The 14,981-nt window shown below is 35.1% G+C and overlaps 1 long non-coding RNA gene across 1 annotated transcript in view; it reads right to left on the bottom strand.

Annotated features, from left to right (window-relative positions):
- Positions 1–12,930: 12,930 nt before the first annotated feature.
- Positions 12,931–14,981, bottom strand: part of LOC105536512 — a 35,801-nt gene continuing 33,750 nt past the window's right edge. The window contains exon 3 of the long non-coding RNA XR_001005602.1: positions 12,931–12,997. This is a non-coding gene — a long non-coding RNA (uncharacterized LOC105536512). The remainder of the gene's footprint in view (positions 12,998–14,981) is intronic.

Here is a 14,981-nt window from a genome sequence, read left to right as displayed (position 1 = left end):
CAGTACAACTGGGCATCATGAGGGAAAAAAAGTGTGGGAAGTATTCTAGTATCTGAAAATAGATTGTAGATATTTAATCTTGTTATCATTATCAGAGTCACAATAGGTAGAAGGGCAATTGCAGATGCAGTTTTGCACAGAAAGTGTTTTTCCTTCCCTCCTTCCCTCCCTCCCTCCCTTCCTTCCTTCTTTCCTTCCTTCCTTCTTTCCTTCCTTTCTTCCTTCCTTCCTTCCTTCCTCCCTCCCTCTCTCCCTTCTTCCCTCCTTTCCTCCCTCCTCCCTCCTTTCCTTCCTTCCTTCCTTCCTTCCTCTTTCCTTTTTTTTTTTCTTTTGCTAAGCATTTTTCTTCAGTAAACCCTGATTAAAACATAAGGTAGTGTAATTTGTATTATGCTTTCACTTGATCAGGAATACATTGTCTGTCTTTGGAGATTCTGTTCATAAACAAGTACTTCTAACGCGTAAGTGAAAGTGCAATCAAAGGTCTACAGATTTCCTTACATACCAGTTTTGAGCCTAAGCAAGTCATAAATTGGAACTGTCTATATCCCTGTGAGAAAAACAGGTACTACAGTTACTTTCTTCATTTATTGAGGAAGTGATTGTCATAAACAGGGTCTTCACTTTTTTTATTCACACACTTTATGCATTATTTTGATGTAAGCATTTGAATTTCCTGCCCTGGAGAAAATATTTTAGTGCTTTATATCAATATATGGAAGGGAAATATTTACTCTGCTATGCATTTTTGTTTTATGTATCCCTCAGCACACAAAAAATACTTTTTATGATGTTTTTCCATTAATGTGTTTGTTTTAGGAAAGATGAAGTTCAGCAACCATTTTTCTTTCTGCTTTGATTCATATATTCTCTAAGGCTCTTGCTTCTTAATGTAAGGTGTATTGATATACTGATTTAATATAGCAACAGCCTTTATTGAGATATATCTCTGCAATGCCACTGGGAGCAATGAACCAGTTAAGACACTTGCAATATTAAAATCAATTAAAATTTAAAAAATGTTAAATTGCATGGTTATGATGGAATCAATTTGAAAAAATGGGTATTGAGCAATTAAGGAAGAAAAAATACATGGGAATTTCATGTTTTTCTTGCCTTTTTAGCCCAGAATATGATTTTCAAGTAAGTACTACCAATGTCTTCTATTAAAGGCTGAAGTAAATTTTTCTCCAAAAGTGATGGCTTAACCTTCCACACCTATGTTTAATTATAGTTTTTAAGACTTTCAAATTTTAAATTGTCTAAGCCCCTGTTGCTAATTTTATATCTTAGAGAGGCACATTGACATTTGAGGGCACTAGGCTACAATGTAATGCATTAGTACAAGAGGAAAGGACAAATGCTATGCTCTAAATTATTGATAAAGATTTTAAAGGTGAAAGAGATGCGGCATAATGGGAAGAACTCCTATTTCCTTCTCTTTTCCTTCAGAAACTTCAAATATTTTAAAATGTTAACATTTCTCCATAATAACTCCAAGTAATTATTAGTGTGAGTAGTAGATATGTACTTATTATATAATGGAATTTAAATAAATTATTTATGGGTGACTAATATTACACTGAAGGTGAAGGTGGGTGAATTTTTTTTAATGCTACTTAAAAACAGAGTACTTAAAAACACATGGAAAAGCAAGAGTACCTGAGAATATTTACGGTTATAAAAGTGTGTGGAGTGAAAGCCTACACAAACTGTAGAAGGATAATTGAGTGTCTGTGTGTTGGGGCTGTTAGCAAAGTCACTGAAAGGAGTTTAGACCTCACCTAGAATTTCAGTCTTGTGTATGATTTAAATAATGAGAGGACAACATAGATGTAGATGTAGAATGGTCCTCAATGCTCTGCCATTATTAAAACATAGAATATGGTTTGCCTGTAAATTCTTCAAATTACATGGAGGATGCACCATTTATGGGAAGAGTTCCTAGTCAGTAAATTCCAGGCACAGTCATAAGAATCCCCCACATGCTCATTATGGTCGATTTTTTTTTTCTTCTCATTGTTGCAACTATAATCTGAAGATTGGTCCCTTCTCTTGAGGTTATAGTTAAGCATCTAGATGGCTTTGGACTTTAAAATCTTCAGTCTACTGTTATAACAACACATATGGAGGACATAGAGTGCTACTTATTCTATGTTTACTGCAACTAAATTGGGAACGATAATTTGAAACAGTGCACGATCTGCCGATAGGAATCTGCTGTGTAGTGATTTCACCAGCAGTTAACAAACTTTTTGCTAGGACAACAGAAGTGTGGGGGAAAAAAATCGAAAATAGGGATCTATTAGAAAAAAACTGGTTCTAGGTAATTATTGATAGATCCATGGAAGGGACAGGAAAAAGCATGTGATGAAGGACATAGGAATTTGAGATATGTAAAGGATAAAGGACAATGTCAATGATGGTTATAAGACAGTTCATCAGTTCATAAGTATCGATTGCTGTGATGCGGACACTTAGGAGCTTAGTACCAAAATGTACAACTGATAACAAGATAAATATTAGCAGATGCCCTGAAAAGCATTTAAAAATATGGAAGTATATCTAAAAACACACCAAATGAGGAGGGGGGAGCAGTGTATTCACTGATTTGAAGTTTACAGTCAAAAAGTAAAATGTGTCCAATTGATTCAGGATAAATGAATAGCCAAATAGTTAAGGACTATGTTTGGAGAATTAAAAACAATCAGATATTGGGAAAATTTAGAAGTATTACCAAAGAAGAATTAATATGGATTATCCCAGAACAATAGAATGCGTGAAAGAAACTATGAGAAAAGAAATTTTTAAAAGGCACATGGGGGAGAATAAACAAGTCAGGTCAAAAGCTGCAGTATCATTGACAGTTTAGGTCCTGAAAAAACACTCATTCTTTCTTAAAAAATAGAGAAGTTGGGGATGCTTTCCAAGATAATGAAAACTACTTACCTGTCAGCTGAATATTTGAATGCTTAATTTAGATTAGGGGACATAGTTGTTATTGTTTGTTTTCTATTTCTAATTTTCCCCTCTCCTTATAAACACAAGCATAGCTATAAGTCTACAAAATGCAAAAGGCTTCACAAAATAAACTTGTGTCTCAGCCTCCTGAGTAGCTGAGATTATGGGTGCACATCATCATGCTTGGCTAATTTTTGTACTTTTATTAGAGACAGGGTCTCAACATGTTGGCCAGGCTGGTCTTGAACTCCTGACCTCAGGTTATCTTGCCCGACTCAGCCTCCCAAAATGCTGGGATTACAGGCATGAGCCACTGTGCCTGGCCTATATCTTTCTTTATCTGCTACGTCTGTTTACTTATAAGATCTGTTTGTACAGGTGCAATGTCCTATTGATCTTTCTCATCTAACCCTATTAGAGATATGACTTAGTGTATGCATTTACTTCCATTCCTGTTCAAGGGAGAAAGGACAGAAAGGTAGAGGATGATAGAAAAGTGGCTGAAATATGCATACGTCAGTTCCTTATATTTTGTGCCCTCATTCTTGAAGCCCATGGAAAAGAATAATCTATTATGCATAAATTTCATTAATGACAACCTTATCACTCAAAGTAAAAGTCATTGCACTTTTACTTAACATAAAGGTAACATAAATATTTTACTTTTACTTAATATTAAGTAACTTTAATATTAAGTAATTTCACCTCTCTTATTTTACTCCATATTCTACAAGTATCCTGAGTTGTTGCTCAGGATACTTGTTTTTTGGGGTTTTTTTTTTTTTCTTTTTTTTTGGCTTTTTTACTTAGGCTGGAGTGCAATGACTTGATCACAGTTCACTATGACCTCGACCTCCAGGCTCAAGAGATTCTCCCACCTTAGCCTCACAAGTAGTTGAGACTACAGGTGCACACCACCATGGCCAGGTAATTCTTTTAGTTTTTTGTAGCCATCGAGGTCTCACTGTGTTGCCCAGGCTAGTCTTGAACTCCTGGCTCAAGTGATCCTCCCTCCTTATCCTCCCCCAGTGCCGAGATTGCAGGTATGAGCCAGTGTGCCTGGCCATAACCCTTCAGAGAAAACTTTTTGTATAAAACTTAAGAGAAAGAACAACATTAAATAAATACAACTGATGAAATTCCCTTGTTTCAAGCATACTGCTCATTAATGCCAAACAATGTCTATTGCTTAGCCACTGAAACTGTTAAGAAAAAATTTTTTAGATTAATTTTCTTCTCCACTCCTAAAGTAAATCTCATGAACCATTGTTGTTTGTCAAAATGGAAATAGCATATAACGGCTCAAATCTAAAGTTTTACGAAACTATGCATTAACAAGTGATTGGTTGATTATAACTGTTTATAGTGCAGTAAACAATCTATTATAAAATCATCAATATATAACAAAGCTGTTTCAAAATGCTAAAGAAAGTGTTTAGCTTAAGTTAAGAAAATTTAGAATTTAATTCAAAACTTCATAGTTCCTTGGGGCTTTCATTATTTCATTATTCATTATTTATTTAATCATCGTACCCTAACGGCTTTATAAATTGGTGCAGTTTCCAAATCTCTAGTTACTCTAGGATTTTTAGCACTTGTTTTTGGTACAAGCCAACTTCGAAATTACTACGTATGGAAATAATTGGCAAAGACTTTATTTGTAAAACTGATGCAAGAGAACTTCTATTGTAAGATGGTCATGTTTAGCGGGGTCCCAGATTTTTTTCCCCTTCACTCTTAATGCAGCCTGACATTCCAAATGACTCCAATATTAAATCAATTGGTTAATAAATACTAGTAATTCACTTACAAAATTCAGCAACTATTTACATGATTACCTCTGAGTTTCTCAGGGACACTTTCTCCCGCCTCTCCCATATCTTAGAACAGGTTATTTATATCCAGATAACACTGTACTAATTTCAAATTCTCAGTCTTTGTCATGATGTATCCAGCAGCCTTTTCTGCAGGAGGGTAGGAACCATTCCTCTCTTGTTTACCTCCATATACATGGCATAGGACAGGGTCTGTATCTCCATAAGTATTTATTAAATGACTAAACCTATGAACAAAGATATTTAACTATCTTCAAAAGTATTATGGTGAAAATAAAAGAACCCTATTATCTATATTATACACATCGTTGTGAGTGCTCGTCCTGCCATAAAAGCATCCTCTTTCCAGGGTTATACCACAATCTCTAAAAGAAAAAGTCTGTCCCTGATCTTTTGTTATCAGTTTTTGCCTCTCAAGGCCGCATTTTTTTATGATTTAATTGTTTTACTTTGTTGGCTACTATGAAAAAATGTTATCTAAAATAAACAGTTCTATTATGATTATTATTGTTATTATTATAATTATTATTTTGAGACTGAGTCTCGCTCTGTTGCCCAGGCTAGAGTGCAGAGGCATGATGTTGGCTGGCTGCAGCCTCAACCTCCTAGACTCAAGTGATCCTCCCTCGTCAGCCTCCCAAGTAGCTGGGACTATAGGTGTGCACCACCACGCCCAGCTAATTTCTGTACTTTTAGCAGAGAGGGGGTCTCACCATGTTGGCCAGGCTGGTCTGGAACACCTGGCCTCCTCAAGTGATCTGTTCTCTTCAGCCTCCCAAAGTGATGACTACAAACATGAGCAACCATATCCTGCCAAAACAGTTCTGTTTTTTGTGTTTGTCTGTTTGTTTTGTTTTGTTTTTTACTAAAGAGCTATACAATTCACATTATCGTGGTACAAAGCAAAATGCACTCTGGCTAACCTGAGCATTTCTAAACTAATATTGTGCCTTCCTCTAAACTCACTTACCATGCTCCATTCACACTGAACTCTTCTTCCCAGCACCATGCCCCACTCATTTTAGTCTTACGGCACTTGCCCTTACTTTTTTCCTCTAGGAGAAATTACCTTTCCCCTGTCTCCTGCCTCTTTTATTTTTGTCATTGAAACTTAATTATAAACCTTTAAGTGGAGGCTTTTTCTCATTTTGCAATACCTCCACTTCTCTTTCTGCCACATCCCTACATTCTGACTTTCTGCACACCATACTACAGTTTTTTTCTCTGACATTTCATGTCAGTAAGTTTTCACTGTAAACCTTGCCTATATCATTTGGAGTCTCTTCTTCTCATCCTAAACGAGAGAATGCATGTTTTTCACCAGGTTCCACAAAATTTACTAAGAGAATGAAAAAATGAATGGAGACAAGGCTCGATGAATTAACAAATGTTAGCCTGAGTAAGGTTGTAACTTAACTTCCAAACAAGAACATTGCAGATGATGAAATGGAAGTATTATTTAATCATTTCACCATGTCAAAAGGCATAAAATTGGGACTGCCTTGGGCTAACCCGATGACCTTTGGAAAACTAGTAAATAGGATAACTTAAATTGTCAGTTCTAGAAAGTTTGAACTCTTGATGTGAAGAGTCCAGTTTTACACCATTCATAAAACATTAAATTCAACTTTAAGCATTTGATAAATGCTTAAAGATTATTTTTTAAAGGGCTGAGTCACATACATACAAAGATAGATTTTTTTTGAAATCTGTGAATTAATACAGAAACCTATTCAAGACATGCAAACCTATCAGGGTTATCAGTTAAGACATGGAACATAGAGATTAAACAAACTAGATGTCACACATATACACTGTTACTATGTTTAGTTAAAACATTGTACTTGTTCTTAAGCTTTTTTATCAGATTATTTCATAGTTCCAACAGCATCATGTGGTATTAAATTCATACTTCTAAAAGGAATCCAGAGTTAATTTCACTGATACCATAACCTGAGAAGGAAAATTGTTCTAAAATAATTGAAAATTATTGAACGCTGTCAATAAACGAGAGTAGGCAATTTAATGCCAGGACACTCAGACATCAAAGGGAAGAACAAGAGGAAAAAAAAAGAAAAGAAACCCAGAGACATTTATAACTATAGATGCTGAATTGGCAGCATCTGTTTCTGCCAGTTGCTCATCACTGACCAACGTACAAGACAAAATTGGAAACACAATTGATATTGATAGGTGCTAGTCGCTGAAGGGGAATTGTGCTGCTTGAAGTAAATGATAAAGAAATTAAGGGCACAGCCCTAAAAGTGTTACCTCATTACCTTCTGTAGTGCTATATACAATTTTACAGAAGAGTTGTCCTTTGACTTAGTGTGGTTGAGTGCCTTTCACATATGACTGAATGGAAATAATAGATTTTTCATTTTCAATCTATGAGTATCAGGATGGCATAAACTTCAAAGAAAAAAAATTCAGAAATATCACTCAATAGATAGGCTACTTATAAGTTAAAGGAGATGGTAATTATGACAAGAAAAATGTAGTCTGATTGAAAGATATAGGAGTGGTATGAAGACGTCCATCCTAGAAGCATTTAAAGCCAGAGAGATAAACTTGCCCACAATGGTAATCAGTTGTCACAGGAATCAAGAGCCAGGTGCTGTTTGGGCACTGAGAAGACACCAAATGGTGAAAAGACAAGACATACAAATGACTTCTGTGTTCAAATAGAAGAATAAAATAAGTAAATAATTAAAATAAAGAATGTGTCCTGCACACAAATAAGGGGTGAGGCAGTAAACATTTTAAAAAGAGCAGTCAGGAATAGGGTCAGTACAAAGCCGATATATGAACAAAATTCTCACTGAAAGAGATAAGGAAAACAACCAGGCAGAGAGTTGAGGTTTTCTAGGCAAAGGGAACAAGAAGTAACAAATCCATGTGGCAGATACAATCAAGTACTAGGTGAAATCAAGAAGTAAGCTGCCATCCTGGGTGCAGAGAAATGAAGAAGAATGTTTGCATTGTTTTTCACACTGCTATGAATATACTACTTGAAACTAGTAATTTATAAAGGATAGAGGTTTAATTGACTCACAGTTCTGCATGACTGAGGAGGCCTCAGGAAACTTACAATCATGGTGGAAGGGGAATCAGGCATGTCTTACATGGCAGCAGGTGAGAGAGTGTGAGCATGCAGGAAAAACTACCACTTATAAAACTCTCAGATCTCGTGAGAATTCACTATCATAACAGCATGGGGGAAATTGCCCCATAATCCAGTCACTCCCCTCCCTCGACACATGAAGATTACAATTTGAGATGAGATTTGAGTGCGGACACAGAACCAAATCACATCAGAGAGAAAGGAAGTAGTTGATGAGGTCTTCCAGAAAGTTCAGAAACTGGATTTGGAACAGAATTGGAGTATTCCAACCAGAGTCCTGACAAAAGATTATGTGCTTTAATTCAAAATATTCCTCATTGCTGTGTTGAAAATTAAACATAGAATATATGTTTCAAATAAGAAAAAAACAGAAACCACTAGAAAGTTTTTTGATCGTCCAGGAAAAGTGGAAATTTGCCTTACTAGATGATCTTGTTATACCAACCTTATTCTATATGGTGATTTTTATACATTGCTCTTTCCTCCTTGTTAACATTTTCTTTTGGAATTGTTGGATCTCTGGTCATTAATGAGATAGTATAATATTTATAGTTTCTTGTACTGCTTTCTTCTGGTTTTTCTATTATTATACAAGACATATAAAATTAGTTTCAGATTTTTTCTTTTTTATTTTCTGAAATAATTTATTAAAAATTGGAGTGACTTTCTCAAGTCTTTTTGATAAAAGTCACTTCCGAAATCATCTGAATTTTTTATCCTCTTTGTGGAAATGTTTTAAAGGCTTAAAAACAATTTCCTGTTTCATCCTGAGCCAGTTTTAGTAGGTTAAAGTTTATAACATTTTAAGCATTTTATCTTATTTTAAATTTATTCACCCATTTTTACAGCATTCTTTTCATATATTTGATCTGTTTTACTTACAATCCTCCCTCTTTCCTACCTAATATTTTCTGTTTATGTAAACATTTCTGTCTTATCAAAATTTTCTCTTGCCTATTCATCCATTTTCAAACTTTTATTCTGTTGAACATTTTTAAACATATTTTCATATATATTAATAAATATTTTATCCTAGTTTATTGTTTTAATTTATGGGTTAATATTGTTTTTTTCTTTTTTCAAAATTATGTTAGATGTTTAGCTTACTAATATTTGGCCACTTTATTAAATAATCAAAAAATAATTTAGTTCTATTTCCATATTCACTGCATCCCACAGATTCAGATAATGCAATTCTAATTTCTACTGATTTCTAGTATGACTCGTTAAATATTTGAAATTAAAAATAACTTCTAGGCCATGTGTGATGGTTCACGCTTGTACTTCTAGCACTTTGAGAGGCTGAGGCGGGTGGATTGCTTGAATCCAGGCATTTGAGACCAGACTGGGCAACATGGCGAAACCCCATCTCTATAAACAAATAAGTAACTTAGTTTGTCTCATCCTAACGTATTCCAAATTAACATACACGTTAATACAAACAAAATTTGCAAAATTTACAATGAGATACAACTATACATCTATACAAATGGCTTTTTGAAAAGAAAGAGACTACTGACATTATCAAGTTTTGGTGAGAATCCAGAGAAACTGGAAGTTCATACATCCTCGTGAAGAATAATAACTTTACAGTAACTTCAGAAAGAAGTTTGGCAGTTTATAACATAATCATACATGTGCCCTGTGATCCAGCCACTCTACTCCTAGATAGTAGTTGTACATTAATTGGATATAATTATAGAAATTATAAATAATTATTAATCATATAAAGAAAAACATGTTTACATTAAAAAATTTAGTGGATTTTTTTGTTTGCTTCTTTTTGTTTTTTGAGATGGGAGTCTTGCTCTGTCACCCAGGCTGGAGTGCAATGCCATGATCTCAGCTCACTGCAATCTCCACCTCCTGGGTTCAAGCAATTATCCTGTATCAGCCTATCTAGTGAATAGCTGGGGTTACAGGCACCCACCACCATGCCTGGCTAATTTTTGTATTTTGGTAGAGACTGGGTTTGCCATATTGGCCAGGCTGGTTTCCAACATCTGACCTCAAGTGATCCGCCCACCTCGACCTCCTAAAGTGCTGAGATTACAGGCTTGAGCCACCATGCCCTGCCTTTTAGTTAATTTTATAGTGGCATCATCCATCACCAAAAATTGGAAACAACAAAGAGATTTTGAAGGTGAATAGATAAGCAATCTGCAATTTATGACACAATAAAATATGACTCAGCAATAAAATGTGATAAACTGAATATTCAGACAACAAAATGATAAATAATTTTACTTATGCTGGTAAGGTAGCAAATTCAAAAGTCTAGATACTAAATTATTTTATTTATATGTCATTCTGGAAAGTCAAAACTATAGGAACAGAAAATGTCCTTGCGAACTGTGAAAGAGTATTGTTAGAGTGCATGCTTCAGTTTGTTTTAGTTTTACAGTAATGGATTATTCAGGGTTCTTCAGAGGGACAGAACTAATAGGACAGACCTATATATGAAAGGAATTTTATTAAGGAGGATTGGCTCACATGATCACAAGGCAAAGTCCCTTGTTTGGTCATCTGCAAGCTATTACCTATCATAGAACATAGAAAGAAGCCAGTAGTGGCTCAGTCCAAGTTCCAAAGCCTGAAAAGGAGGGAAGTCAACACTGAAATCCTCAGTCTGTGGCCGGAGGCATGAGAGCCCATGGCAATCCACTGACGTAAGTCCAAGAGTCCAAAGGTCGAAGAATCTGGAATCTCATGTTTAAGGGCAGGAGGAGCAGAAGGAAGCATTCAGCACGGGAGAAAGATGAAATCCAGAAGATTCAGCAAGCCAGCTTCTTCCACCTTCTTCTATCTGCTTTGTTCTAGTCATGCTGGCAGCCAATGGTGCCCACTCACATTGAGGGTGGGACTTCCTCCCCCTGTCCACTGACTCAAATGTCAGTCTCCTCTGGCAACACCCTCACAGATGCCCCTAGAAACAATTCTTCATCAGCTATGTAGGCATTCTTCAATCCAATCAAGTTGACACCTAATATTAACCATCACAAGTAACTAATTACCTCGTTTTACATGATACCCGTTTTATCCATGATAATTATTTTCCCTAAACATTGATTTGGTCTGGTACTGGAAATATTACATCAGCTATCTTTGGTTTGTTTAGCACCACATGGATCTAATACATATCTAATATATCCACCAGTGTACTACTGAGGTCACATGATCCAAGGTGAAGAAAAAAGAAACAAAATTTTCTTAAAGGATTCAAGAGATTGAAACTCAACACTCATACATAAATTGAAACCCAACACTCACACATAAATTGTGGTCACATGATCCAAGGTGAAGAAAAAAGAAACACAACTTTCTTAAAAGATTCAGGGGATTGAAACCCAACACTCACACATAAATTAGTATCTGATCACTTTCCCTAGACTGGAAACAGTAAACTATCCTGGTGCATTGGGTGGAAGACTACTCAAGAAGTTCCTCCCCAGTGGTGGAGTACTACACTAAGTACTGCTGAAGATATTAAGTTAATCATTTGGATTTAGAATGAATCTACTCTATTTCTAAAGTCTAAATTCATAGAACTATGGACATTCTCAGATTCAAAGAATAATACAGCTAGAATCCCTTCTCTACATTATATTCACTTAGAGGGGTTGGGGGAAGGGACAATCTTGAGATGTACAGAAGAGTTTTTGTTTTTTTCTTTTCTTTTGGAGACAGATTCTTGCTCTGTAGCTCAGGCTGGAGTGCAGTGGCACCATCTCAGCTCACTGCAACATTGGACTCTCTGAGTCAAGCAATTCTTGTGCCTCAGCCTCCTGAGTAGCTGGGACCACAGGCGTGTGCCACCATACCCAGTTAATTTGTTGTATTTTTGTTATAGACGGGGTTTTGGCATGTTTCCCAGGCTTGTCTGGAACTCCTGAGCTTGGGCAATTCTCCCAAGTCACCTCCCAAAGTGCTGGGATTACAGGCATGAGCCACTGCACCTGGCTGAGATGTACAAGAGATATCTTGAGTGACTCTTGCAAGTAAGTGAGTTGCAGCCCACACAGCAGTCACTGAGTTCTTGTAATTTAAACATGTCCCAGAAAGGTAACAGAATCTCATTGAATGCGGCATTTTGGTTATTACTTATTTGTCAAAGCTTTCTTAGTAAATTCAGAAATTTAAAATTCTCAACAACTGTCTTTTCATATCTCATGTCATCCCCAAATGCTTTAAAGTTATATGTGGTAGAGTGTAAGAATTGAGGGGGAATCAGTATATAGCCTTTTTTTTCAGGAATTTTATATGTATCATACAGTCTTCCATGCTGTACATATAAATACTACTTTTATTTCATCATTAAAATGACTATTTGTTGGTTATAATTCACTAGGTGAAAGTGATTCTCCTCGCACCTGTAAATGTTATTTAGTTTTACTCTGTTTTTTATTGCTAGAAAGATACATTATTGGTGGACCTATTAAAAACAATAGATCAAAAGAGAATGATGGTGACTAAACAATGAATATAGGTAGGAGAGTAAACAATGTCAGAAGGGATTTTTTTAATATTATAAGATCAAAAAGTAGATGACAAGATATTTAAATGTTTAATGTAAAAACTCTCTTAGGCAGTAGAATCTCATGGGCATTCACATGACAGCAGAGTAAATAGAAAAGTTAGACTAGGAGAAAAAAGCAACTTTCCTAAAAAAATTTGGAAAAATACGAAAAAAAAAAAAAAAAGAAAAAAAATACTGCTAATAAAAAAAAAAAAAAAAAATTTTAGCAATTTATTCCCTAAAAAAATTTGGAAAAATACGAAAAAAAAAAAAAAAAGAAAAAAAATACTGCTAATTTATTACCACTGTGAGAAGCTGTATTTTGGTTAACTTCTGAGTTTATCATATTCCTCTTGACTTGGTTTTGTAAAATAACAGTGAATATGTAATATTATATCAAAGCATAAAAAAAGTTTTCAAATCATTTACATCATAATGAGAGAACTCTAATGGTTTCTGGCAATCAGACTAAATCTCCCTAGCACATTTTTTACCTATATAAAGTAGACGTAGAAATCGATTCTGAGGAGGGTAAGCACTGTGTTGCATCAGATGAGGCCTCTGACAAATCATAAAGGAAGCTATACTTGAGCAAGAAGAAATGAATCATTGGTTCAAGCACAGAAGTTTTCAAGGGACTTCGGGAGAATAAGATTTTTAAAGTGTGTTTCATCACGACTCAGTGTTCTACCTTTTTTCTATTAGGTCCATCATCTTTAGATGGGGAATTACTGAGGATGTGAACCCCGATGAATTCCTCAACATTTGCAATGGTCTCAAATCTGATCCTCAGTATGGTCAGCCCTCAATTGAAGGAGATGAGAGTATCTGTAAGGTTTTCAGATTTTTCATGCTTGGTTACGAAATGGTAATTAGGCAGTCTTTTTTCTTTCAATGTATTGCAGGTGTGTAGGAATAACAAAATTGATGTCAATAGTCCTTACACTTACAAAGAATATTGCTATAACTTCTAAGTCCACTGTGCCTATCAAATGACAAGATTAACACAGAGCCGCTGCATCCTCCTCCACCTGGTCTCTATTCTTACTCACCGCAGCTTTTGCTCTGTCCCACCAGGATCTTGAAGCATAAGCTACAAACATAATTTTTCTTCCATCTAGGGAAATGAGTTGGTGATTTAGAATCCCACAAAAGTTATTCACTGGCGACTGGCAACCCCCTGGAGGATATAAACTTTCAGGCAGTTCAGATTTTTTGCTCCCGTGGGTGAACCAGCTTGAAAAGACAGTATTGTAAAGAAAGCTGCAAGTGGAAGAAAGCTGCAGTGACTGAGGGATTGATATGGAATCTTGCAAATATAACCAAAGGGACCTAGGTGCCATCCTAACACTGCCAGGCTGCAGAGTCATTGTTACCACAGGTGTCGCTATGAGATGATTTATTGTTGAATATTCTTAACATATTTTTCCCACAATTGGAGAGAAAAGGGAAGAACAAACACTCAATTAAGTTTCCTGTTGGAATTGGAATATACTTTTCTTTAACTTTCACAAATCAAAGCAAATTGCATGTCATTAGCTAATACTAAGCAGCTAAGAGAAACAACATCTACATGTAAAGAGGGTAAATTGATAAAATCATTATGCCATAAAATTGGTGGAAAGGTCATAAGATCTAAGAGATGTTACAAACTTCATATGCTCTTTAAAACATATTTATTGAGGTATAATTGATATACAACAAACTGCACATATTTAAAGGGTTTGACAAGTTTGATAAGTTTTGACACATGTATACATCCATAAGGCATCACCAAGATAATAAATGTGTATATCAACCCTCCAATTTTTGGCTTTTTTATAATTCAAGGCTATAAAGTGCTTCCACTCATCCACCAAATTCCACTATGACGCCAGAAAACCCTGGTCTGATATAGATATATAGATACATCAGATATATATATATCAGATATCTATATCTGTATATATATCATCTATATATAGATATATATACACACGTACACAGGTAGATAGATACAAGATTCTAGATTTTTATATAAAAAGAATTATACAGTATAAACTCTTTTTGAGAGTGGGAGGAACTTGTCTTTTCACACAGTGTATGTAATTACTTTAGAATTCATTAATATTTTATTATTTTTAACTGTGTGTTCTTATAATTTCTGAGTAGCGTTCCATTGTGTGGACGTGGCACAGGTTGATTATTAATCCTCCTATGGACCGACATATGGATGTTTCCAGTTTCTTTGGCTGCTAAAAAAAATTAGTAGCAAATATTTATGTCTAAGGTTTTTAACAGACATATATTATCTTTTATAGACATATATGTATCCTTTGGTAAATAAGGAGAGTTGAAACGGTCAGATCACAGGTAATACACGTGTTTAATTTTTAAGCAATTGTCAAATTGCTTTCCAAAGAGGCATATAATTTAATTTTCCATGAGCAAATGACTTCAGTCCCTCTACTTTTTATCAAAACTTGATAGAATTTTTATTTTTACTTTTAGCCATTTCAATATGTTTGAAGTATTACTATATTGTGGTTATAACTTTTATTTCTCT

Source organism: Mandrillus leucophaeus, unplaced genomic scaffold (assembly GCF_000951045.1).
Source record: "Mandrillus leucophaeus isolate KB7577 unplaced genomic scaffold, Mleu.le_1.0 Scaffold16, whole genome shotgun sequence".
Lineage (NCBI taxonomy): Eukaryota > Metazoa > Chordata > Mammalia > Primates > Cercopithecidae > Mandrillus > Mandrillus leucophaeus.
The sequence above is the reverse complement of the archived record's forward strand: the minus strand, read 5'-3'. Positions and strand labels throughout refer to the sequence as shown.